Source organism: Balaenoptera physalus (genome assembly GCF_965194825.1).
Source record: "Balaenoptera physalus genome assembly, chromosome: 7".
NCBI classification, from domain to species: Eukaryota; Metazoa; Chordata; class Mammalia; order Artiodactyla; family Balaenopteridae; genus Balaenoptera; species Balaenoptera physalus.
The window spans coordinates 76,339,080-76,366,742 of record NC_138886.1 but is presented as its reverse complement, the minus strand read 5'-3'; the positions used below and the strand labels follow the sequence as shown (position 1 = coordinate 76,366,742).

Below are 27,663 nucleotides of genomic sequence, written 5' to 3'. Positions count from 1 at the left end.
GTTTGATAGAATTCACCTGTGAAGCTATCTGGTCCTGGACTTTTGTTTGTTGGCAGATTTTAAATTACAATTTCATTTTCATTACTTGTGATAATTGTATTTATATTTCCTAATTCTTCCTGGTTCAGTATTGGAAAATTGTACCTTTCCAAGAATTTGTCCATTTCTTCATGATTGTCCATTTTATTGGCATATAGTTTTTTGTAGTAGTCTCTTATAATCCTTTGTATTTCTGCAGTATCAGTTGTGATGTCTCCTTTTTCATTTCTAATATTATGGATTTGCATCCTCTCCTTTTTTTCTTGATGAGTCTGTCTAAGGGTTTATCAATTTTGTTTATCTTCTCAAAGAACCAGCGTTTAGTTTTATTTAACTTTGCTATTGTTTTCTTCATTTCTATTTCATTTATTTCTGCTCTGATTTTTATTATTTCTTTCCTTCTACTGACTTTGGGTTTTCTTTGTTCTTTCTCTTGTTGTTTTAAGTGTAGGGTTAGGTTGTTTGAGTTTTTCTTGTTTCTTGAGGTGAGATTATATTACTATAAACTTCCCTCTTAGAACTGCTTTTTGTTGCCTCCCATAGGTTTTGGGTCTTTGTGTTTTCATTGGCATTTGTTTCTATGTATTTTTTATTTCTTCTTTGATTTCTTCAGTGATCTCTTAGTTATTTAGTAGCACACTGTTTAGCCTCCATGTTTTTGTGTTTTTTACAGTTTTTTTCCTGTAATTGATTTCCAATCTCATAGCGTGTGGTCAGAAAAGATGCTTGATACGATTTCAATTTTCTTAAATTTTCCGAGGCTTGATTTGTGACCCAAGATGTGATCTATCCTGGAGAATGTTCCATGTGCACTTGAGAAGAAAGTGTATTCTGCCACTTTTGGGTGGAGTGTTCTATAAATATCAATTAGATCTATCTGGTCTATTGTGTCATTTAAAGCTGTGTTTCCTTATTTATTTTCATTTTGGATGATCTGTCCATTGGTGAAAGTAGGGTGTTAAAGTCCCCTACTATTGTGTTACTGTCAATTTCTCCTTTCGTGGTTGTTAGCATTTGCTTTATGTATTGAGGTGCTCCTATGTTGAGTGCATAAACATTTATAATTGTTATATCTTCTTCTTGGATTGATCCTTTGATCATTATGTACTGTCCCTCCTTATCTCTTGTAACAGTCTTTATTTTAAAGTCTATTTTATCTGATATGAGTATTGCTACTCCAGCTTTCTTTTGATTTCCATTTGCATGGAATATCTTTTTCCATCCCTTCACTTTCAGTCTGTATGTGTCCCTAGGTCTGAAGTGGGTCTCTTGTAGACAGCATATATATGGGTCTTGTTTTTGTATCCATTCAACCAGTTTGTGTCTTTTGGTTGGGGTATTTAATCCATTTTCATTCATGGTTATTATTGATATATATGTTCTTATTACCATTTTCTTAATTGTTTTGGGTTTGTTTTTGTGGGTCTTTTTCTTCTCTTGTGTTTCCTGCTTGGAGAAGTTTCTTTAGCACTTGTTGTAAAGCTGGTTTGGTGGTACTGAATTCTCTTAGCTTTTGCTTGTCTGAAAAGCTTTTGACTTCTCCCTCAAATCTGCATGAGATTCTTGCTGGGTAGAGTAATCTTGGCTGTAGGTTTTTCTCTTTCATCACTTTAAATATATCCTGCCACTCCCTTCTGGCCTGCAGAGTTTCCACTGAAAAATCAGCTGATAACCTTACAGGGATTCCTTTGTTTGTTATTTTTCGTTTTTCCCTTGCTGCTTTTAATATTTTTTCTTTGAATTTAATTTTCGTTAGTTTGATTAATACGTGTCTTGGTGTGTTTTTCCTAGGGTTTATCCTGTATGGGACTCTCTGTGCTTCCTGGACTTGAGTGACTATTTCCTGTCCCATATTAGGGAAGTTTTCAACTATAATCTTTTCAAATATTTTCTCAGACCGTTTCTTTTTCTCTGCTTCTTCTGGGACCCCTATAATTCAAATGTTGGTGTGTTTAGTGTTGTCCCAGAGGTCTCTGAGATTGTCTTCAATTCTTTTCATCCTTTTTTCTCTATTCTACTCCTCGGCAGTTATTTCTACAATTCTGTCTTCCAGTTCACTTATTTGTTCTTCTGCCTCAGTTATTCTGTTACTTATTCCTTCTAGTGTGTTTTTCATTTCAGTTATTATGTTGTTCATCTCTGTTTGTTTGTTCTTTAGTTCTTCTAGATCTTTGTTAAACATTTCTTGTATTTTCTCAATCCATGCCTTCAGTCTATTTCCGAGATTCTGGATCATCTTTACTATCATTACTCTGAATTCTTTTTCAGTTAGATTGCCTATTTCCTCTTCATTTATTTGGTCTCATAGGTTTTTACCTTCCTCCTTCATATGTGACATATTTTTTTGCTGTCTCTTTTTTTTTTTTTTTAATGAGTGGGATTATGTTCTATCTTACTGGTTGTTTGGCCTGAAGCTTCCAACACTGGAGTTTGTAGGCTATTGGGTAGAGCTGGGTCTTGGTGCTGAAATGAGGAACTCTGTGACACCTCACTCTGATGAATATTCTCTGGGGTCTGAGGTTCTCTTTTAATCCAGTGGTTTGGACTTGGAGCTCCCACCGCAGGAGCTTTGCCCCAACTCTGGGCTCATGAACCAAGATTCCGCAAGCTGCTGGTTCACTTTGGGGTTCCTCCCATCTCCTTGGGCGTCAGAGTCCCCTACCAGCAGCCGGCAGGCTCCCTAGTTGTGGGGAACCACTATCTCCACGTCTTCCCACACTGCCATCTTGACTCCGCCCATCAAGGCAATTTATTTCTTAATAATAATGTTTCTGACCCATGAAGACTATACATGTCTACATTTATTGAGGTCCTCTTTAATTTCTCTCAGCAATTTTTGCAGTTTTCAGTGTACAGATCTTATACATCTTTTGTTCAAGACTTATTCCCATGTATTTCACATAATTTCAAAATAATTTTATCTTTATTTCATGTAATTTCATGTATTGAAGGGGTTTTTTGTAAATTTCAGTGCCTAACGTTTTGTTGCTAGGATATAGAATTACAATGAATGTTTATATGTAGTTCTCGTATTCTATAACCTTGTTAAACTGACACATTAAGCAGTTCTAGTACTTTTTGTGTGGGTCCAGTGGACTTTTTACATAGACAATCATGTTATCTGCAAATAAAGATAGTTTTACATTCTCCTTTCCAATTTGTATGTCTTTATACCTTGCATTATTGAACTGCCTAGATAGAACTTGCACTACAATGTTGAATAGAAGTGGTGAGAATTAACATCCTTGCTTTTTCCTTAGCTTAAGGGGAAAGCTGTCTTTCACCATTAAGTATAATGTTATGTAGGTTTTTGTAGTGTCTTGCATCAATTGTAGAAATTACCTTCTATTCCAGTTTGCTCAAAGTTTTGTTTTGTTTTGTTTTTAATTAGGAATAGATGTTGGATTTTTGTCAAATGCTTTTTTCTTTGTGTAATGAAACGATCATATACTTTTTATTTTTTAGTTTGTTAGTATGGTTAATATGGTTATATGTATTGTTTTCCAAATCTTAAACCAATTTTTTCCAGCTTTATTGATGTATAATTGACATATAACATTGTATAAGTTTAAGGTATACAGTGTTGATTTGATACAGTTATATATTACAAAATGATTACCACCATAGCCTTAGCTAATGCCTCTATCATGTCACATAAGTTCCATTTCCTTTTTGTGATGAGAACTTTTAAGATCTACTCTCTTGGTGACTTTTAAGTATATAGTATAGTATCATTAACTGTAGTCATAATGCTATGTATTATATCTCCAGAACTTATTCACCTGGAAATTTATACCTTTTGACCAACATCTCTGCATTCCCCCCAAACCTCCAGCCTCTGGTAACCACCATTCTATTTTTTCTGTTTCTATGAGTTTGGCTTTTTTAGATTATGAATATAAGTGATATTATACAGTATTTGTCTTTCTCTGACTTATTTCACTTAGCATAATTCCCTCAGGGTCCATCATTGTAGTCACAAATGGCAAGGTTTCCTTCTTTATCATATCACATCTTCTTTATCCATTTATGTGTTGACGTACACTTAGGCTGTTTCCATAGCATGGCTATTGTGAATAATGCTGCAATGAACATGAGACTGCAGATATCTCTACAAGATTGTGATTTCACTTCCTTTAAATATATACCCAGAAGTAGGATCGCTGGAACATATGGTTGTTCTATTTTTAATTTTTTAGGAACCTCCATCTGTTTCCCATAGTGGAAATTTACATTTCCACCAACAGTGCAGAGAGGTTCCCTTTTATCCACATCCTTGCCAACACTTGTCTTTTGATGACAGCCATACTAACAAGGGTGAGGTGATAACTCATCGTAATTTCATTTTGCATTTCTCTGATGATTAGTGATGAGTATCTTTTTAGGTACCTGCTGGCCATTTGCATACCTTCTTTGGAAAAACGTCTGTTCAGTTCCTCTGACATTTTTTAATTGGATTGTTTTGTTTTGTTTGTTATTGAGTTGTATGAATTCTTTATACATTTTGGGTATATGTATTAGACACATGGTTTGCAATTATGTTCTCCTATTCTGAAGTTTGCATTTTCATTGTGTTGATTGTTTCTTTTTCTGTGCAGAAGCTTTTTAGTTTGACGTACTCACAGTTACTGATTTTGGCTTTTTTTACTTGTGCTTTTGCTGTAACATCCAAAAAATCATGACCAAGAATTGTCAAGGAGCTTTTCCCTTTGTTTTCTTCTAGGAGTTTTATGGTTTCAGATCTTTTGTTTAATTAAGTCTTTAATCCATTTTGAGTTAATTTTTGTGAGTAGTGTAAGATAGAGGTCCAATTTAATTTTTCTGAATGTGGTTATCCAATTTTCCCATCACTGTTTGTTGAAGAGACTACCTTTTCCCCATTGAGTAGTCTTTGCTCCCTTGTCAGTATTAGTTAACTGTATATGTGAGGGATTATTTCTAGGCTCTCTATTCCATTTCATTAGTCTGTGTGTCTGTTTTTATGCCAGTACCATACCTTTTTGATTACTATACCTTTGTAGTATAGTCTGAAGCCAGGAAGTGTGATGCCTCCAGCTTTGTTCTTTCTCAGAATTGTTTTGCTATCTGGGGTCTTTTGTGGTTCCATACAAATTTTAGAATTGTTTTTTCTATTTCTTTGAAAAATGCCATTGGAATTTTGATAAGGATTTCATTGAATCTATAGAAAGCTTTGGGTAGTATGTACATTTTAACAGTATTAATTCTTCTGATCTATAAACACAGGATACCTTTCAATTTATTTGTGTCTTCTTCAGTTTCTTCCATCAGTCTTATAGGTTTCGGTGTGCAGATCTTTTACCTCCTTGACATTTATTTATTTATTTCAGACTTAGAAACTTAGTCTTAAGTCTTCTGTTGTATTTGATGTGATTGTGAGTGGGATTGTTTTCTTTCTTGCTTTTTCAGATATTTTGTTGTCAGTGTATAGAATTTTGGGGATAAACCCCCCTTAATATTGATGCATTATATATATTTTTAGTATTTTATTTTTAGAATAATTTTAGGTTCATAGCAGAGTTGAGCAGAAGATACAGAGATTTTCCATATGCCTCCTGCCTGTACATATTCATAGCTTCCATCACCATCAACATCCCCTATCAGTGTGGTACATTTGTTACAAATGATGAACATCCATTGACACATCATAATCACCCAAGGTCCATAGTTTACATTAGGGTTCACTCTTGATGTTGTACATTCTATGGGTTTTGACAAATGTATAATGACCTGTACCCACCATTATTTAATCATACAGAATTCTTTCACTGCCCTAAAAATCCACTGTGCTCCACCTATTCATCCCTTCCTTCCTTCCTGGTGACCACTGATCTTACTGTCTCTATAGTTTCACCTTTCCAGAATGTCATACAGTTGGAATCATATAGTATATAACCTCTTCAGATTGGCTTCTCTCACGTAGAAACATGCACTTAAGTTTCTTTCATGTCTTTTCAATGCTTGATAGTTTTGTTTTGTTTTTGTTTTTTTAGTGCTGAATCATACCACTTCATTTTACTGCTGAATCATATTCCATTGAATGGATGTATCACAGTGTATTTATCCATTCACCTAATGAAGAAAATCTTTGTTGCTTCCATATTTTGGCAAATATGATTAAAGATGCTATAAATATCCACATGCAGGTTTTTGTGAGAATGTAAGTTTTCCCTGCATTTGGTAAATAACAAAGAAAGCAGCTGCTAGATCATATGGTAAGACTATGTTTAGTTTTCAAGAAACTGCCAAACTACCTTCCAAAGCGGCTGTACCATTTTGCATTCCCACCATCAATTAATGAGTTTCTGTTCCATCATAGCTTATCCTAAGCATGTGTATTATCTTGTTATATGTTGTTTGATTTCATTTGCTAAAGTTTTGGATGTGAATTATACTGCCCCCCAAATGTCTGCCCCAATCAGGTTTGGAACAAGTTTTCTTCTATCTCAGTTTTTATCATATTAAATATAATAGTTATTTCCTATCTTTTTTTTAAATTATGGGAATACTTCTCTCTTTCTCACTCCCATTCTCTCCCTCTTCTCCTCCCATAATACTTTAAACTATTTTTCCCACACAGCAATTATTGTGTACTTATTACTGCCAATCTCAGTGCTCTTTTTAAAGATGAACATTGCGCAGAATCTTTGATCTCAAGGAGGCTTACAGTCTACTGGGGAGAGATGGACACTTTTCCAAATGATTCAGGTTCAACCTGGTAATTGACTATGACAAGGTACTACCAGGAATTCTTACTTTTATCCAAAGATGTAACCCTGGAGTTAAAACTGGTTTGCCAGATAAATAAAGCAAGGAAAGTTATAACAGTCAGAGGATGCAGTCTATCAAAGGCAGGTAAACAGGGACAGCATGTCTTGTTTTGGAAATTACTGGGGGATGTTAGATGATGAACAGATTTCATAAAATAAAGGATGCTATGTCATAGTCAAGAAATTTTGATTTTATCCTCTTGGTGATGATGGCGAGATTTATATTTCAGAAAACATTGCTTAGAGAAAGCTGGACTAGAGGCTGGAAGACCACTTTGGAAGTAGTTTTAACAATATGAGGAGACAAGGGGATGAATTCACAAGATATTTAAGTGTCAGAGTAAACATGACCTAGTGCTGACTAGATATGGGAGCAAGGAAGGAGGAGGAATAAAAGGTAACTTCCATTGCTTTATGTGTTTTTTTAATGTTGTTTTGTTTTTGTTCTTTCCTGTTTTGTTGGTTTCTGCATCTGTGTGGGTAGCAACACCATTCATTGACCTAAGAGAGTGTAAAAAGGAAGAGCGGTTTCATGAAGGGAGTTATTTGGTTTAATTGTGAATCACCTGAATTTGAGGTGCTTACCTAATAGCCAGGGAACATGAAGGATAGGCGGATGGAAGTAAAAGTCTGAAGCCCAGAAGGGATTAGATGTCCAGAGTTACAGGTTTGTGAGTCACAAGTGCTATATCTGAGTTTGAAGAATCTTTAAAGTGCATCAGATCCAACCACAAATACAGCTGCTTCACACAGCTCTGGAGATCTAAATGTACATTCAAGTAAAGGCCATATCTGAAGCAAAAAGTGTCCATGTGGATAAGATCAGAAAAGCAGTGATTGATCGCTCCCTGTGAGATAAGCATTAAACATCACTGTATGGCAACTCCTGGTAATATGTGGGCATAGGTCTTTTGTGCAGAATCACAAATGATGATAAAACTCAGAACTTCACAGAGAAGATATCTCATTTTGATAATCATATTTCTCCTCTTATGTAGGAATGGATATCAAACAGAAAGATACAAAAAATATTTTAGAAGTCAATATATAGAAATCATATTTCTCATCTTATGTAGGAATGGATATCAAATAGAAAGATACAAAAAATGTTTTAAAAGTCATTATAGGTCATTTGTGTGAACTCAAAGTGTGGAAGTGGTTGGTCATAAGGAAAGATTATTTTTTGAAGGGAATATTTCAAACAAACAGAAAATCTAAAGAATAGTGAAACACAGCCCGTATATCCACCACTATCCAGTTTAATAGTTTTTGTCATTTTGTCATACTTGGTTTAGATCTGTTGTTTTCATTTTTGTTGTGTCAGAAGTAAATCTTTATAGATAATGCTGAATCTTCCTTTGCAATCATTTCTGCTTCCTGCCCCTGATGTAACCAGTGACCTAAATTTGCTGTGTATCTCTCATGTCTATATTTTTACTCTATAGGCTTTGTTGAAATTATTGATGGTTTAAGTGTGGATGCAGTTTGAGATTTTCTATTCTTTTCAATTGATCTGTTTGTTTTAGCATTGTATCAGTAACCCACTGTCTTAATTCCTGTGACTTTACAGGAAGCCTTGAAGCCGAATAGTGTAAATTTTCTATTTTTATTCCTTCTTTGTTTATTTTGGCTTTGGCTAGATCCTTTGCATTTTCATATACATTGTAGAATCAGCTTCACAATTTCTATTTTTTTAAAAAGTCTGCTGGGATTATGATTGTATTGTGTTGACTTTATAAATCAACTTAAAGCGTCTTAAGATCTTAAAAATATTGAGTTTTCTAATCCATAGACATGGTACATCTCTATATTTAGATTCTCTTTAATTTTTCTTGGCAATATTTTGTTGTTTTCAGTGTAGAGGCATTATAAGTTGTATTCGTTTTCTACTGATGTTTTAAAAATTGCCACAAATTGAATGGCTTAAAGCAACATCCGTTAATTATCTCACAGTTTCTGTAGGTCAGGAGTCCAGGCATAGTATAGTTGGGTTCTCTGCTTAAGATCTCACAAGGCAGAAATCAAGGTGTCAGACATGTCTGAGATCTCTTCTGACCCTCAGAGTCCTTTTTCAAGTTCACATGACTGTTGGCAGAAGTCATTTACTTGGACTGTAGAACCCATGGAGGCTGTGCCTTTAAGGCCAGCAAGAAGGCACCTCTCTGAAGCTTCACCTTCTTTTAAAGACTCACCTGATTAGGTCAGACCCAACCAGGATAATCTTCCTTTTGCCTAACTCAATGGCAACTGACTAGTAATCTAATCATAAGTGATAACCCATCATATTCACAGGTATCTCCCACACTTAAAGGGAAGGGCTTATATGGACATGTACCTCCAAGAGGCATAAACCATGGGGGCTGGGTTAGAATTCTGTCTACTTACACACAATTTTTGATGAAAAGTACTGTATTTTTTGATACTATAACGCATTATTTAAATTTCATTTTCCATTTGTTTTTGAAGCAAATCACTTCTAATGTATCTTTATTGCAAAGTTGGCTCTGGCTATTTCATTTATCTAGAAATCATTCTCAACCTTCTCCTTAAAACACTGATTTGGAATTTGCTAGAAAGACTTTCTGTTTTTGTTTTTAGTAATTTTACTAGATGCATCATCACTTCAGCCATAGTTTCTCTATTCAGTTTTTTTCCCTGCTTTTCCTTCCTTTTTGTTGTTCTCTTTGACATACTTCATGTTACTTTGGGTCAGTCTCCTAGCTGAGTCCTAGTAGGTTTTCTATCAATTTTAAAAAGCAAATTTCTGTGTCATTCAGGATTTTTAGTTACAAGTATTGGAAAACAACTCTGGCTCTCTTAAACGTAAAAAGAATTTAGCAGAAGGCAGATTCAGGACTTACAAAAGAGGCATATGGACAAGAACAAAGAAGCTTGGGAAGCTAGGTGCTGGAAAAATAAACAAGGTCACATTGCAGGAAAACTTAGTGCTTTAGTCACCTTTGTTTTTTATATATATGTATGTGTATATAATATGTGTACATATGTATGTATATATAATGTATGTATATATGTATATATAATATGTGTATATATATGTATGTATATACATATATTATTTATTTATTTATTTATTTATGTGTCATTCCCTCAAGCATCCAAGTTTAGGTCACATCTAAGCCCCCCTCATTCCTAGGCAGCAGTAGAAAGAAGGCTTTACCTTCCCTCCAAGATTATCCTTATATTAATAATGCAACATACAAGAATAATGCAATATTCAAGCTCCATCCTACTTTCCTAACAAAAATCAGAGACCTAATTGCATTGGTCTCTGGACAGCCAAAAACAAACAAACAAGCAAACATACATGACATTGTCTCTCTCGTATTTTATCTCTATATACCTGATGTTGGGGAAAATCGGAATGTAGTGGTTAGAAGAGGGAAAGGTTTAGAAATAGAAGAGAGAAATGGTTGACCTAGGTTTATTCTTGAAGTGAAAAAAAAAAAAAAGCAAATTGATGGACAAACAACCTACGGAGTATTTATTATGTTAGAAAAAGCCTGGCCTATGCAACTAAGAAGTCAGAGGTTTAAATTCTGCTTCCCCCTCTTGGCTTGTTGACCCTAGGCAAGCTATTTATCCTCTCTGACTCTAGGTCTTCTCAGTCGCCAAGTAGAAATAATCACATCTGTCTCCCAGGTTTGCTGTAACGATTAAATGAGAACATGTATGTAAAGCATCCAGCACAACACACTAATTCACAGTGGTTACTTGCCACATACTTGTTAATTTCCTAACCCTTCTTTCTCAAATGCTCTCTAACTCCTGAAACACCCTAACACCACCACCCCTCTGAAAGGAGCTGTAGAATCTCAAGCACGCTAGCTGCATCCCATCAGGAAGTGTAATTGCTGTCAGACTCCTGCCATGTGTGGACTGTTATTGAGGGTGGTCACATATAGAGACATAAGCTTCTTCTTCATGGAATGGAACTTCTGATGAGACCACCATGCTCCCTTCATTTCTTGTTTCCCATTCTAGGTACAGTGCTGCCTTACACCAAAAAGAATTTGATTCCTCCTTTCTTATAATGATTCCAGCTGCCCATAATGGTTTCTCTCTATCTTTAGGAAGTCTTTTTTGTTATCAAAAAATTAAAGTTATATTAAATAAGAAGAGTGATGAAGATCATGTATGTATTGAACATTAAAATAAGTTCTTAAATATCTGAAGGGAAAGTACTGGTCATTAAAGGGAATTTCTCAGTTTATGCAATTCATGGAAGAATAATTTTTCTAAAATAGGCTAATTTATTTGAAATTAAAGAGAAATAAATGTTATAAATTAAAACCTGTGGGAAAGTATTGAAAAACGTCAAAAATAGGCTTTGTTTTAGAAGAGTGATTCTTAAACATTAGTGTGTCTAAGTGTAATCTAGGGAACTGTCATTTGTAGAATTTCCAATCTCACTCCAAAAATGGAGTTTATTCATTCTGGAGTGGTGCCCAAGAAGCCACACTATTAAACATACTTTTTGGTGATTTTGATGAGCTAGTCCAAAGGGCTTTTTTTCTCCACTAGAAAGATTTCTTGAGAGGTTTTTACCCACCATGGATTTTGCCAAGAGGTAGGGGAGTGGGATCCACATCTAGACAGCAGTGGGTGGTGACTCTTCAATAGTTGTAAAGTAGGATCTCAAACTGGTGGCCAATGACCAAAACCAGTTCACAAACTTGTTCTCTTTGGCAAAAGTGGTGTTTAAAATGTTTGTAACGCCCTAAGGCTAAGCTTGCTTTCTTCACTTCACCATTAACTGTCCCTTTGTATTCTGGCTGTAGTCAACCAAGCTATATTCACATTTGAGTGATGTGGCTGACCCTGAGGCATTTGTTTGTAAATTCTGAACATTTAAAGGATCCCTTTCTAAAGAGTGAGGTATTTGGGAACTTTCAGGGGATGATTCAGTTTTTTTTTTTCTTTAAACATCTTTATTGGAGTATAATTGCTTTACAATGGTGTGTTAGTTTCTGCTTTATAACAAAGTGAATCAGTTATACATATACATATGTTCCCATATCTCTTCCCTCTTGCATCTCCCTCCCTCCCACCCTCCCTATCCCACCCCTCTAGGTGGTCACAAAGCACTGAGCTGATCTCCCTGTGCTATGCGGCTACTTCCCACTAGCTAGGTATTTTACATTTGATAGTGTATATATGTCCATGACACTCTCTCACCCTGTCACATCTCACCCCTCCCCCTCCCCATATCCTCAAGTCCATTCTCTAGTAGGTCTGTGTCTTTATTCCCGTCTTGCCACTAGGTTCTTCATGACCTTTTTTTTTCTTTTCTTAGATTCCATATATATGTGTTAGCATACTGTATTTGTTTTTCTCTTTCTGACTTACTTCACTCTGTATGACACACTCTAACTCCATCCACCTCATTACAAATACCTCCATTTCATTTCTTTTTATGGCTGAGTAATATTCCATTGTATATATGTGCCACATCTTCTTTATCCATTCATCCGATGATGGACACTTAGGTTGCTTCCATGTCCTGGCTATTGTAAGTAGAGCTGCAATGAACATTTTGGTACATGACTCTTTTTGAATTATGGTTTTCTCAGGGTATATGCCCAGTAGTGGGATTGCTGGGTCATATGGTAGTTCTATTTGTAGTTTTTTAAGGAACCTCCATACTGTTCTCCATAGTGGCTGTATCAATTTACATTCCAACCAACAGTGCAAGAGGGTTCCCTTTTCTCCACACCCTCTCCAGCATTTATTGTTTCTAGATTTTTTTGATGATGGCCATTCTGACTGGTGTGAGATGATACCTCATTGTAGTTTTGATTTGCATTTTTCTAATGATTAATGATGTTGAGCATTCTTTCATGTGTCTGTTGGCCATCTGTATATCTTCTTTGGAGAAATGTCTATTTAGGTCTTCTGCCCATTTTTGGATTGGGTTGTTTGTTTTTTTGTTATTGAGCTGCATGAGCTGCTTGTAAATCTTGGAGATTAATCCTTTGTCAGTTGCTTCATTTGCACATATTTTCTCCCATTCTGAGGGTTGTCTTTTGGTCTTGTTTATGGTTTCCTTTGCTGTGCAAAAACTTTTAAGTTTCATTAGGTCCCATTTGTTTATTTGTGTTTTTATTTCCATTTCTCTAGGAGCTGGGTCAAAAAGAATCTTGCTGTGATTTATGTCATAGAGTGTTCTGCCTATGTTTTCCTCTAAGAGTTTGATAGTGTCTGCCCTTACACTTAGGTCTTTAATCCATTTTGAGTTTATTTTTGTGCATGGTGTCAGGGAGTGTTCTAATTTCATACTTTTACATGTACCTGTCCAGTTTTCCCAGCACCACTTATTGAAGAGGCTGTCTTTTCTCCACTGTATATGCTTGCCTCCTTTATCAAAAATAAGGTGACCATATATGTGTGGGTTTATCTCTGGGCTTTCTATCCTGTTCCATTGATCTATATTTCTGTTTTTGTGCCAGTACCAAACTGTCTTGATTACTGTAGCTTTGTAATATAGTCTGAAGTCAGGGAGCCTGATTCCCCCAGCTCCATTTTTCATTCTCAAGATTGCTTTGGCTATTCTGGGTCTTCTGTGTTTCCATACAAATTGTGAAATTTTTTGTTCTAGTTCTGTGAAAAATGCCACTGGTAGTTTGATAGGGATTGCATTGAATCTGTAGATTGCTTTGGGTAGTAGAGTCATTTTCACAATGTTGATTCTTCCAATCCAAGAACATGGTATATCTCTCCATCTATTTGTATCATCTTTAATTTCTTTCATCAGTGTCCTATAATTTCCTGCATACAGGTCTTTTGTCTCCTTAGGTAGGTTTATTCCTAGATATTTTATTCTTTTTGTTGCAATGGTAAACGGGAGTGTTTTCTTAATTTCACTTTCAGATTTTTCATCATTAGTGTATAGGAATGCAAGAGATTTCTGTGCATTAATTTTGTATCCTGCTACTTTACCAAATTCATTGATTAGCTCTAGTAGTTTTCTGGTGGCATCTTTAGGATTCTCTATGTATAGTATCATGTCATCTGCAAACAGTGACAGCTTTACTTCTTCTTTTCCGATTTGGATTCCTTTTATTTCTTTTTCTTCTCTGATTGCTGTGGCGAACACTTCCAAAACTATGTTGAATAATAGTGGTGAGAGTGGGCAACCTTGTCTTGTTCCTGATCTTAGTGGAAATGGTTTCAGTTTTTCACCATTGAGGACAATGTTGGCTGTGGGTTTGTCATATATGGCCTTTATTATGTTGAGGAAAGTTCCCTCTATGCCTACTTTCTGCAGGGCTTTTATCATAAATGGGTGTTGAATTTTGTCGAAAGCTTTCTCTGCATCTATTGAGATGATCATATGGTTTTTCTCCTTCAATTTGTTAATATGATGTATCACGTAGATTGATTTGCGTATATTGAAGAATCCTTGCATTCCTGGAATAAACCCCACTTGATCATGGTGTATAATCCTTTTAATGTGCTGTTGGATTCTGTTTGCTAGTATTTTGTTGAGGATTTTTGCATCTATGTTCATCAGTGATATAGGCCTGTAGTTTTCTTTCTTTGTGACATCTTTGTCTGGTTTTGGTATCAGGGTGATGGTGGCCTCGTAGAATGAGTTGGGGAGTGTTCCTCCCTCTGCAATATTTTGGAAGAGTTTGAGAAGGATAGGTGTCAGCTCTTCTCTAAATGTTTGATAGAATTCGCCTGTGAAGCCATCTGGTCCTGGGCTTTTGTTTGTTGGAAGATTTTTAATCACAGTTTCAATTTCAGTGCTTGTGATTGGTCTGTTCATATTTTCTATTTCTTCCTGGTTCAGTCTCGGCAGGTTGTGCATTTCTAAGAATCTGTCCATTTCTTCCAGGTTGTCCATTTTATTGGCATAGAGTTGCTTGTAGTAATCTCTCATGATCCTTTGTATTTCTGCAGTGTCAGTGGTTACTTCTCCTTTTTCATTTCTAATTCTATTGATTTGAGTCTTCTCCCTTTTTCTCTTGATGAGTCTGGGTAATGGTTTATCAATTTTGTTTATCTTCTCAAAGAACCAGCTTTTAGTTTCATTGATTTTTGCTATTGTTTCCTTCATTTCTTTTTCATTTATTTCTGATCTGATCTTTATGATTTCTTTCCTTCTGCTAGCTTTGGGGTTTTTTTGTTCTTCTTTCTCTAATTGCTTTAGGTGCAAGGTTAGGTTGTTTATTCGAGATGTTTCCTGTTTCTTGATGTAGGCTTGTATTGCTATAAACTTCACTCTTAGCACTGCTTTTGCTGCATCCCATAGGTTTTGGGTTGTCGTGTCTCCATTGTCATTTGTTTCTAGGTATTTTTTTATTTCCCCTTTGACTTCTTCAGTGATCACTTCGTTATTAAGTAGTGTATTGTGTAGCCTCTATGTGGATGATTCAGTTTTGTTTGTAAGTTCTCATTTGACCAGGCCAAGCCAACTAGAGTCAAATTATGCACTGTTTTTCTACTCAAGGCTGACAAATTCTGGAGAAGTCAATGCAGGTTGGACCCCTACCCCTCTTCTGTAATACATTGGATTACTTCTCTGTCCACTGTACTAGACTCTGAGCAATACCTGGGCAGGAACTGAATCTTTGTACTTGCCTTATCCTCAGAGCCCAGAACAGTTATATAGAACCTAATAGTTGCTTAAAAGTCTGTTGAGATGAAAAGTCAAAAAGGAAGGAAAAGAAGGGAAGATCGAAGGAAGTATGGAAGGAAGAAAGGAAGGAAGAGAAGACAATGATGGAACGGAAAAGGAGGAAAGGGGAAGGAAGGGACCAGAGAAAGGAGAAAACAGGAAAGGAGTGAAAAAGAATGGAGACAAGTTTGTGTGGAGAATTGGGGAATGTAACTGACTGAATCCCTCATTTAAAAAAAAGCAAGCAAGAATATGCACTATTTTAGTTGGCATTTTCTAGATCATAATTAAATTCAGAATTAGGCATCTTTGAGCAGACGTGGAGAATTGTTTGTGTTTGAGTGTCAGGCACTGGTTTCTCAGATGTATGTTGATTGAATTGCCCTAGATTTTGTTTTATGTCATTTAGGGGGCTTCCTGCTGTGTTTCTGAAAAAAAAAAACGTTAAATGAATATCTTAGAATATTATCTTAAGCTTGTAATTACTAATAACATAGCAAAACATACCAAATGGGCATCAGCAAAACACCAATGTGCTATTTATATTTTAATCTAATCATACACTTTTTGTCACAATCTATCAATGCAGTCTTCTCCTTGTATCTATATTTTTTTCATTGGAAAAAACTGGCTCAAAAGAGAGAGAGAAATATGTCAATCTGTTGCTTTCAGAAAATTAAGCTCCTTTACAATTGAGTACTCAGAAATCCTGTTATTTTGTTTGTTGGCTTTGGTAACTTCTTTCTAAAATAAAACCTACCCAAAACATGGTTCTTTAAGAACAAGTGAAATGAAAATCGATAAAGTTGTTTAGACACCATGTAGAGTAAGCTGGATAAGAGAGTAGTGTATCAGAAAGATAGGAGCATCATGAGTTTAGGTGCTCACCCAGACCTGCTGTGATCTTATGACCTCTGGGATGTCACTTCATTTCCTGGAGAGTCAGATTTTCATCTGTAGGTTGAGCAAATCTCTCATATTCAATTTACAAGAATTTAGAATTGATAGTACGGCACTATCAATTAGCTGCACATCTTAGTTCTCTTTTTCAAAGGCTCTATGTCCTTGGGCAGTAATTTAAAATCTTTATTTTCATCACCATAAAGTGGATATTATTATAATACTTATTTCACATGGTATTTGAGACAATTAAATGAGAAACTACATAGAAAACAGCAGCGGGCACATAGAGGTAGCAATGATTTTTGTTGATGACTCCTGCCTGCTGGGAAATAACCTCTGAATTTTACATCTGACTAAATGAAGAAAAAAGAAAGAAGTTAGAAACGATAATTCTATGACTAAAAAATGGTGACACCTTTCCTTTTCCAATATCACTGATAAAAGGAGACATATTTCAAACGTCTAAGGCAGAAAACCTCATAACTTTGACCACTGATAACCTACCTATTCCTATATTCCTGATGTTTGTATTCTTGAGGTTTGTGAGGAAAAATGAGCAACTTAGATACAAAGCTTGCAGAATTTGCTAAGCAGTCATTTAGCAAATGCACTGAGCTCATAGAATGCTGAGTGCTCGTATGGTTTTGTTGGCTACCTGGAGGGCTTTGCAACATGCGTCCATGGAGAACATGAAGCACATCCATGAGATAAAGTTTAAAGAGCATCATATCAACAAGTACAAATCAATATCCTAAGAAATGAGTGCCTAGGTGCTAAGGGGATCCTTTGGAAAGCTTTCTTCGAAGCTATAAGATAAACTAAAAGGGCAGTAGTAGTGTGCATAAAGAAAGACAAAGAAGACCAAAATTCAATTACAGAACACTAAAGGCCAGACCAAGAAACAAGAAAACAGGGTCTGTGAATGTTTGAATTTCTTCTACTTTTTAAAAAATTTTATTTTGGTTTTGTTTTATTTAAGATTCACATACAACAGTATTTTATCAATAGGTTCTGTATCCCATGCCCCTATCTAGAACCTCTTTGAACACGGTCAAAATGCATTTAAAAAATTTAAATCAACATTGTTGAGGTATAAATTATACACAATTTAATGTACTCATTCAAATTTCTTCTTAAAAGAATACAAATTTCTCAAAAATAAGAAAAACATTTATTTTTTATAAGGCTTGTTTTCAGACTAGTTGTTTCAGTAATAAGCAGAGACTCAAAAAATAAAAGATGAGAAAATAGGAGAAAATTAAACCATTTGGAAATCACATTGATATTAGTAAAAATTTCTTAACTTTTTACTTAATTTCTAAGAGTATTTTTAGAGTATTATCTGTGTCTTTTGTTTTCATGTCCTTATTCAACATCATATCTTCAGACAGGGGAAGGGAAGTACAAAACTTTCAAGCATCTTTTTTCATTCTAAAAATTGGTCTTAGAATAAAGATTCACACCAATATTGTGGAATTAGTACTTCTTATGAACACCTCATGAACTTCTCTTTAAAGAGAATACATGCATTTAATTTTATATATCCTCTTTGAGAAAATAAATGGAATAATAATACAAGAGTTATGTGAAGCAACTTGTTGTATAATAGTGCCCCCACCAAAATCTGTTAACTTGTGGTGTAGACCACACAGGACTGTACTGCAATGCCTAATACACCCCTGTGGGAGGCACTGACTCTGTGTTGGAGGCCAGAAATATCAATGTACTATCAGAACCTAACTGGTTGGATTTTTTTGGAACCATCATGACTCAGTCAGTTAGTGGGCTTAAGAGTGACACAAAACCATCACTTCCAGTACAAACTGTACGTGAGTTGACTGGGTATATCAGTCCTTTCGTATTGTAGCTTACCCTTGGTCTGTAATGCTTTGCTCATTGGCAAACTTCATAAAATCCCTTGTCTGATCATATAGTGGGTGGGATATAAAATAAGTCCAATTATTTTAATTTGGTCTAATGTTGCTACCTTTCTTGGTTACCAGTGTATGTTAACAAATCAGAATAGAATAAACAGTAAACTTTTTATGGGGAGAATAAGTGCATTTTCATTATGTATTTGAGCACCTAATCCCATATCTGGCACAACTGAGGTACTCAGTTGAAATTTGTGGAATGAATAAGTGTGTTAATGAATGAATCAGAGTTCAGTGGTCAGTGGAAAACCTTTTCATTCACTACTTAACACACACACACACACACACACACACACACACACACAGAGAAAACCTACCCATTCAAAGAAGGGATCAATAGCATCGTTACTGTATAATGAAATAAAGCCATTTTAGAAAGCAAATAGTTATGCCAATTTACTTAGTTTCATTCTTTTACAGTAAGTGGCAGAACTGAAGTATTAGAAGTCACACTAGGTCACAGATGGGGCCTTCCAAAACAAGTAGCTTTCAAAAATTTCTCACTTCAAAGTCAAAGTCAGTTCTGTAGCTTGGAGATTATGTTTAATTTCCACTTTCCTGTCATTTAGTTTACCCTTATATGACTTCTTCTAATACCCTGCCTGGCCACCAAGAGACCAAAAAGGATTACTACTCATGGAAACAGATTTGTTTTATAAAATAATTGATTTGATAATTTTCAGAGTATCCTCAAAGAAGAAAAGAAGGAAAATAATTTAGGGCATGAATAGAAACATTTGCATCCAGAAGTCGACTAAGATTTTAGCTTAATAAATACCAGAGCTTGGATCAATAGATTAGAAAATTTCAGCCATTTTGTGTGTGTCTGGGTGTGTGGGTATTTATGCGTGACACTAATAGCATCAACACAACACTTGAGTTTTGAATTGCACAATGGTTATTTGGTGTCCCGGTATACATGTCTTTTTTTTAAGGACTTATTTTGAAGTGTTGCATTTTATTCTGAGGTATGCATTTGACTTCAGCTCCTTACCGTCTTACCATTCTTGCTGAAATGGCACAAAAGGATATCTCACTACTGTGTCTTTTAATGAAATCTCCACATGGACTTCTGGGAATACTTGAGGTTCTAATCAAGGAGCATGAGGATATGTCATTTTGTGGCTTGTTAAAATCAGTCTTTGCACCTGTGTCCATGACTCTGCAGCATATAATCACTCACGAGTCCCCCTATAGACTTAGAATAACCTCTCAGCCATTTATGTTGCACCACTTAGAAAATAATAATAATATTTTTTTTCTTGTATATGCATAACTAAATATGGTTGTTGTGGCTAAAAAATCTAGTCATTATTTAAGGCTACCCTGGGAAGACCAATAAGCAAATCTGTCCATCAGTATCTTTCTAAATTTCTATTGAACAAAGTTATTTGTGTCGCAAGTATCAGTGCGATTAAGAGTTGTTGATTATGCATGGGTTTTTTTTCTCCTTGAATGGAAGTTAAACATGCTTATGAAGTTTAAACACCATATTTACTCATATAAATATAAATAGTTGAAGCATTAAATATGTGGTAGATTGCCCCAATGTTAGTTATCTAATTACTTTCCTTGGTTCTGGTCATTTGTTTGTGTACAGACTCTGGCTACAACATGTTCATTTTGGTTACTGTCTTATGGTCTGTATTTTGATTTGGATAATGGTGGCTGCTGGATTTGAAGCCCATCACATATGGCTCTCAAAGGTGTTTCTCACACACTATCACACAGTTGTGTTTCAATTTTTATCCTGGTAATGTTGACACTGAGTGGAATGTCAAAACTCACAAAGGAAACTGTCCTTGATCTAGACCATCATGTGGATTTTCTTCTAGCTGCTGATGGGTTTTGTCCTGTTGAACCTCATTTCCCAGTTACCCTGAGAATAGTATGGATAGAGTCAGAAAAATACTCGAGTACTCCAAGTGGTCACCTACATGAAGGAGAAGGGGTATACACTATAAAATGTGTGATTTTTAATATCAATAAGGTTTATTTACACTGACAGCTTAAACAGATCAATAATAACATGAAGAGAAGCATGCACTCTGCAAAAACACCTCTGTAACACATAAACTTCAGTCTTCTGGCTTTAATGTTTATCAGCACCTTGAGAGGCATCTATTGCCCCTCACACACTCCTTTATGATTCCCTTATTGATTAAGTAGTGATGCCTCCTGGACCTAGGAGATGGTTCACTGTTTTTCAGTTAAAATGAAGAAATACCTTGTTTGTTGCAGGTTCATTTCAAGGAGTTGACCTGTGGGACTCTGAGAGATGCTACTGCCCATGACTTGTTGGAATTATCATGATCAACTACCCAGTTTGGATTTCACCCAGTGGCCCAGAGCTTTGCATGGTAGACAGCAAGGATTGGATTTTTAAAAAGAGTAAACCAGGTAAGATTTGAGGGAGACATCTGATCATTTATCATTTGTTTAGGCATTTCTAAGGGCTTTAGTGTGCTGCCAAGTTGGATTGAATAATGTATAGCTTTTCTGTTTGCTTTCTAAGTCCACTGAACAGGTTGTTGCAGAATGGTGCTCCCTTGGATTCAGGAGAACGGATATAGTAATAATTGAGTCCCTTTTTCTCAAGAGGAAAGGGAAGTTATTTTATGATACACGTAAAGCAGACACAAGATACTATGGATGATAGTTTAGTGCAATAGCCCAAAATTGCAAGCTAAGGAGATTTCCTCTTTAAGGAACTACTCTGAACTATAATGGAATAAGTAGTTGTACTTTTTGAAAGTTAAGTAGGGAAAGTGTTGCCTTTAAGTATTTATATTTTACATGTTATAGAAATCTGAGTATCAGTTCATAGCATATGATCTTATATATATGTTTCAAGGTTATTCCAATTTAGAAGGTACACCATTATTTTGTCTTTTATTTCTTTGAAAGTATTTATCATTCTAAATCCTGTTCATCTAAGTATTATTTTAAATGGTAACACAATGACATAGTCCATTGTGGCTCCTGGAATTTAAAATGTTACACATACTCTTATTCAACTATTCTCTTTGCAACTTTTGTGTTTCATTCTGGAACCTCTTTTCAACTATTATCCATAGTTTGGTCAGATCTTATTATCTTTCTCTTTAACTCTCTTCTTCCTCTATAACATAATTTAAATTTGTTATCAACAATTACCTGGGGAAACTACAAGTTATTCTTGTCTTCTGATTTTAAGACCATCAAAGCTCTTACATCAAAATTTTATGAATCCCAAAGCAAGATTTTCTTTAAGTTCAATTATAGAAACAGAAAATATAAGTAAAATTTAATCATTTAGAAAACAACAGAGAGAGATTATTCTAAGTCACTTGAACTCTTTAATTTTTTTTTAAACAAATACAGCTCTTTTATTTTCTGAAAATAAAGAAAATGGAACTCAATAAATTATAGCCTAAGATAATTATTTGGTTATAAATGAGAACTTTGAAAATACTTGAAAATAATTGATTTTATAAAGTTTAATAAATATCCGTTCCCAATCCCCTAATAACTTATTTGTCTATAAGATGATATCCTGAGAGTATGAAACTCAAATTAGTCATGAATTTTGAATTTGTTAGAGATAGTATAGATCACCAAACTCATGGCAGAAATCCTTATTTAATGAACTGAGTTAGTGGATAATTGTTTGTCCTGTTTTGTGGCAAGTTGGGTTACCCATATTTGGAAGAGCTCTGCAAGTCTATAAATAAAAGAGACATCAACATGCAGGATGCATTTGTGGGATAAAGCTCAACCTAGTTCCATGCTTCATTGCATTGGTATCTAACAAATAATTATAGCAAGAACGCTTCATGACAGACTTCCATATTCTTAAGCTTTTAAGTCTTAATCTCTGGGTCCAAAATAAATTTCATCCTGACTATGTTTATTTCAATATTTTCACCAAAATCGGGTTGCATGTTAAAACATCAGACTTAGAAAGAAGAAGAAAGACAAAAAGGGGAGAGATAAAATTATATTTATTTTAAGGTAAATAATCATGTGTTAATGTAATTATTAGCAATTATTTATCTTGTCACAAAGGAAAAGCTCTTCTCCATTTGTAAGATGTGTTTTTTTTCTTTAGAATACTTTATCTTTTTGGACTGTATGTCATCAATGTAGAAAAAAGTATACAACAATACTTTTGATCCAAGGATCGTAAAGAAACATAACTTCTCTTCACAGAGTCTTTTAAAGTGAATCCTGTTGCTTAGGGTGTACAGAGATAGTAAATTCCACAGTTCTATATAAAAACATACACTTTAGAAGGGCCCTCTGGACATAAAAGATTTGACAGCGAATTCATATATTTTCCCAGTTAAAGGCTGACTCTTTTAAAATGAACAGAAAATGTATACATCATAGTTTTATACTTATATTAGTTTGAAATTCACTTTTGTTCTCTTTTGTAAGAATGGCAGCTGCATTTTTATGGTGATGCATGTCAGCTTCTCCATAAAGTTAAAAGAACGTCAAGACTTCTGAATTCTGTTCTCAGAAGTTTGTAACAAAATCATAAAAATTTGCACTGCTTCTTAGCCTAAAAGCAATTTTTCTTTCTTAAAGCATTTTTAAAGTAAAAGTTTGCCTAGCTCAAGATAACATTACTGTATGCTTGTACATAGAAGCAATATTAAGCTATAAAGACAGGATATAAAAGGTGAGATTTTTCAAAGCACTTCTGATAATCGCATGTCCCCTGTAATGGGATTTGCAGTCTCCAAGGTGGTTAATGAAAAACATTTAAGTTGCACCTGTGTAGCCAATGTGTCCTTTACTCTCTGCAGAGAGTGTGGGCATTTTCACCTGTGCCACTATTCTGTTTTTTTTTTTTTTTTAAACATCTTTATTGGAGTATAATTGCTTTACAACGTTGTGCTAGTTTCTGCTGTATAACAAAGTGAATCAGCTATATGTATACCTATATCCCCATATGTCCTCCCTCTTGCGTCTCCCTCCCACCCTCCCTATCCTACCCCTCTAGGTGGTCACAAAGCACCCAGCTGATCTCCCTGTGCTATGCAGCTGCTTCGCACTAGCTAATGCTACTCTCTCACTTCGTCCCAGCTTACTATGCCACTATTCTTATTCTGAGGTCTTCTGAAAATAAAATTTTGAGAACTTAGTGAGGTAGCTGTTTCCATCATGAAAAGACTCATATGAATCTTAAATACTTTTGGCTACATGTTTACTTGCTCCCCAAACAATTTTTGAATATCAACCACATGTAAAGCAGTATGTGGCCAGAAACAAATTAGCAACCCTCCCTGCCCCGTCCTCAAATAGTTCACACTCCCAAAGTAAAACAGACACTAAACAGCTCACTCCAGGCAAAATGAACTAAAAAGTTTAATGATGTGTTTCAAACAAAATTCTCTAGAAACCTAAATGAAGGATTGTTAAAAGCGATAGGAGTATTAAAAGATCTTTAAGGCTTAAGAGGCATTTCAGCTGCACAGCTAAAATGTGGGGAGAATTATAATTGATAGGAAATGGGTGTGAAGGCATTGTAGGCTCAGGGCACAATATGGCAAAGTCACCGTGGTGTAAGAATAAATGTTATGCTTGAGAATGGAAACCTGGATACTGGAGTGTAGGGAGGAATGCAAAAAGAGGTGGGGCATACAGGTCGGGGCTGGACTGTCGTGTTTTTCATGCACAACTATCATGGTTATAAATATGAAAGTGATGTAATCTAATCTGTAAGAAAATGATTCTGGCATAGAGTGGAGGAGCAGGCAGGGAAGGTATGCGCAGGGAGAAAAGATAAACTAAAAACACTGAGCTCCATGAGTGCAGAAATGTGTGGTTCAGAGTCTATTGTATCACCAGTGCCTAGAACAGTGCCTGCCCTTCATTGATTCTGTTGATCTGTGTTAAATGCTGAAATGAATGCCTCTCAGTGACAATCCATAAACCTCTATATTTGCAACTTTTTCCCGTTTTAGAAATGGTTTGAAAACTCTTCATACAAAGGATGAATAGAATTTAACTTACGTGGTTTTCATCACACACAAGGGTACACACACACACACACACACACATGCACTAAACTCTCTGCCAATATGCGCTTGAAATTAAGCCTCAGATCCTGTTCCTGAAATTTATGCTTCAATTAAGATGGGGGCAGCTGCTACCCTACTTTATTTCCCTTTTGAGACTTTTATCTCTCAGGCTTTATGCTTCCCTTCATCGTTTTATCATCACATCAATCACTATGTTTCACTCCTTGGGAACGCAGCATGCATGGCAGGCACATTTTTATGGCTAGACAGCAAACCTACCCTACTTGGCACAGACTGCTTACTTAAACCTAATTAAGTAATTCTGCTGAAAGTATCACGTCCTTTCCATCACAGTGCACATTTGGTCAGAATAATAGGGAACACTTTAAAGCTATGGAAAATAACTGGGAAAGGGAGCCTGAAGAAGACACAAAATGAATGAAAATGAACTTCAACCCAGCCTTCTCTGACACAACCCTTTAATGAGCCGGGGTGCATTAACACCTCCGCTGCAGGAAACTCCTAACTCACAGCATCACTTTAACGCCAATTATCTTATTGAACATTACCATTGTCGTATGGCTCCCCATTAGTACACCAGATTCAGTACATTTTGTATGATTGAGTCATCTGTTTTTCAGAGAAGTGCTCTTATAGTCTGGGAAAAACCGAAGAATTTCTTTCTAAATATGCATACTTGAGGTACTGAAGATATGATTCACTAAAGTGTAATATTCTTGATACCAGGGTCTTTGTCTTTCTTCTCTAGGATCTAAATTCTAGAACCACATACTAATTCAATAAACATATCTGATGGGTGAATGAATGAATATCAACATTTGTGCTTCAGATCAAAATCGTAACTTCTAAGTTTTTAACGGTTGGAAATGTCTCTCTTGTTAGTGGGGCCACTGGTATTTGATTCATCCTCTCCATTGTTAGATCAAGGATATCTTATCCTCTTATGGTTTTCAACACTGCTGTTATTTAGTAACAAATATTTTTAAATCACATAATGACATATAATAGTACCAAAGGTCTACGGGTATGGAGAATTTAATCTGACATTAAGGAACAAGAAAAAAAAAGGCATAACATTTACTAAATGTCTCATTGCCTTTATAAATGAAGTATAGTTCTCTTTCACAAACTATCACAGATTTTGAATTTTTATTTTTATGGATCTCAAGTGCTTGGGAGAAAGAAGTAAGGTTTTGGCTCTTTCCGTGCTGTTGGGTATGGACTTCTCTGGGTAGAAGTCACTGGAATACTGCCATGCTAGCAAACTACCCTTTTCTATTTTGGGGAGGCAGGTTATCACAAAATGTGGTTGTAAATATACTGTCACATTTATAGGTACTGGCTTTAATTAAGAGCTAGGTTTGAATCCCAACTCTGACACTTACCAGTTATGTGATCCTGGGCAAGTTATTTATCATTCCAGAGCTTTGATTCCCAATAGGAAACATGAAGATATTAGTAGGGGTCCCATGGTGCAATTGTGAGGATTAAATGAGATCATAGCTATAAAACACTCAGAAATCTGACACATTATAAATATGCTACTGCTCTAATTATTATTGATTATTATTTTTATTATTGCTCTAATTATTATTATTACTATTATTTACAATCTATATGTGTGGCAGTTCTATCTAGAAATCCATTTGTTTCAGCCAAATGTCAGAATATTTTACCAGTGTTCCTAGAAGTAAATGAGTTATAAAGTGCTTAGCAGAACACCTGACACCTCATAAGCACTCAATAAGTATTAGTTGTGGTGGTGGTAGTTATTATTATTATTTATTTATATAAGCATTTCTCTCCTTCAGGTTATTTGAAGAGATCTTGGTCTAATCAAATTATAGCAGCAAGGTCCTTCTTAGAATGATGACAGGTCAATGAGTTATGGTTAGTGTTGTGACTTTGAGATAATGCCCTGTTTATCAATCTGTTATTGGTCATATTACAATCATGTTACATGATTGTAATATGTTACATGTTACAGTCATGATACATGTCATATTACAATGATGTTACATGTTACAATCATGTTACATGTCATATTACAATCATTTTCTTTATAACCAAAGATCACCAGAATGATTTTCCATACCAAATTATAATCTTTAGAATCAATAAAACACATTGAAAACCAGGACACCGCCTGCCCCCAACCCCTTGCCACTGGATAACAGAATCCATGGATGCTAAAGGTCCTTTATAAAAAAATGGCATAGTACAGTGGAATGCCATCCACCACTGGTTGAATCCACAGATGCTTATACATGGTTATGAAAGGACCACTGTCTCTTACAGCAGGAAACACATCATCCTGATCTGTTGACATGATTCTCTAATTTGGAAATACTACTTTAATATATAATACATGCATAGAGACTGTCATTAGAGGTCCCTGACATTAATCAAGCAGGATATATAATTATGCCTTTAACCTTTTCTTTTTGTTACATGTATTTTATAAGAAAGACTGACACTAATTTTGAAATGAAAATTTAGAATTAGCACTACACTTAACATAGTAAAATAATACTTTAAAAACTGTCATGATTAATCTTACGACCCTACTAGGAGATGAATGGGGATAAATCCAAGACAATTCCATGAATTTCTGGTCAGTGCTTTGTAGACTATTGGTTTTGATTGGCTCCAGTCTTCTCAGGAAAAGGCAGAATCCAGATCATCAGCTGAGGTGTGAGGGAAGACAGTATAGACTAGAAAACTGCAGTGGGAGGTGAAAAATGAATCAACCAAGGGCAAATTAAGGGATTCCAGGCTTTGGCAGAAGGGCCTTTTAGGATTAGACTGTGGGTGTCGGCAACAAGCCAGGACTGGAGAGCGGCTCATTTTCTCTCAGCAGCTCATGGTTGCCCTCAGTGAGGGGCAGAGGAATCCCATGGTGGAAAGGAAAGGAATTTGGGGATGCACTGTGGTGACAGAAGTAGCATTGAAGTGATGGACTGTGGAGGTAACCAGCAAGTCGAGCAACATCATGCCAGGGGTTAACAGCTTGACAAAATGTGTGCAAGAGGGTTTGGACTAAGCAGTAGGAAATCCCTGAGTGAGCAAAGGGAACATTTCATTAGAAGGGATTTATTCCTTCTAAGGATAAGATTTAGCATGAAATTAAGATACTGCTGGAGATAATCTTTACAAAGTCTCTTCTGCAGCAACGTGAAAGGAAGGATAACCAAGACCTGATTCTATCATGTCTCTTTCTATTGAATCCAACAGTGACAATAGCAATAAAATAATAACGATGACCACCCTAAATTGAATTTTTGGATCGATACAGGTCATTTATATTAGTAGCCCTTTAGTGTAGA

General features: G+C 35.5%; 1 protein-coding gene across 5 annotated transcripts in view; it reads left to right on the top strand.

Moving 5' to 3' along the window:
• The window catches only part of LINGO2 (leucine rich repeat and Ig domain containing 2), a 1,218,611-nt gene that overhangs the window by 879,181 nt on the left and 311,767 nt on the right, over window positions 1-27,663 (top strand). For all 5 annotated transcript variants that reach the window (XM_082467575.1, XM_082467576.1, XM_082467578.1 and 2 more), the window contains one exon: window positions 20,547-20,705. The gene's annotated coding sequence lies outside the window, so the exon portion shown is untranslated. The remainder of the gene's footprint in view (window positions 1-20,546; window positions 20,706-27,663) is intronic.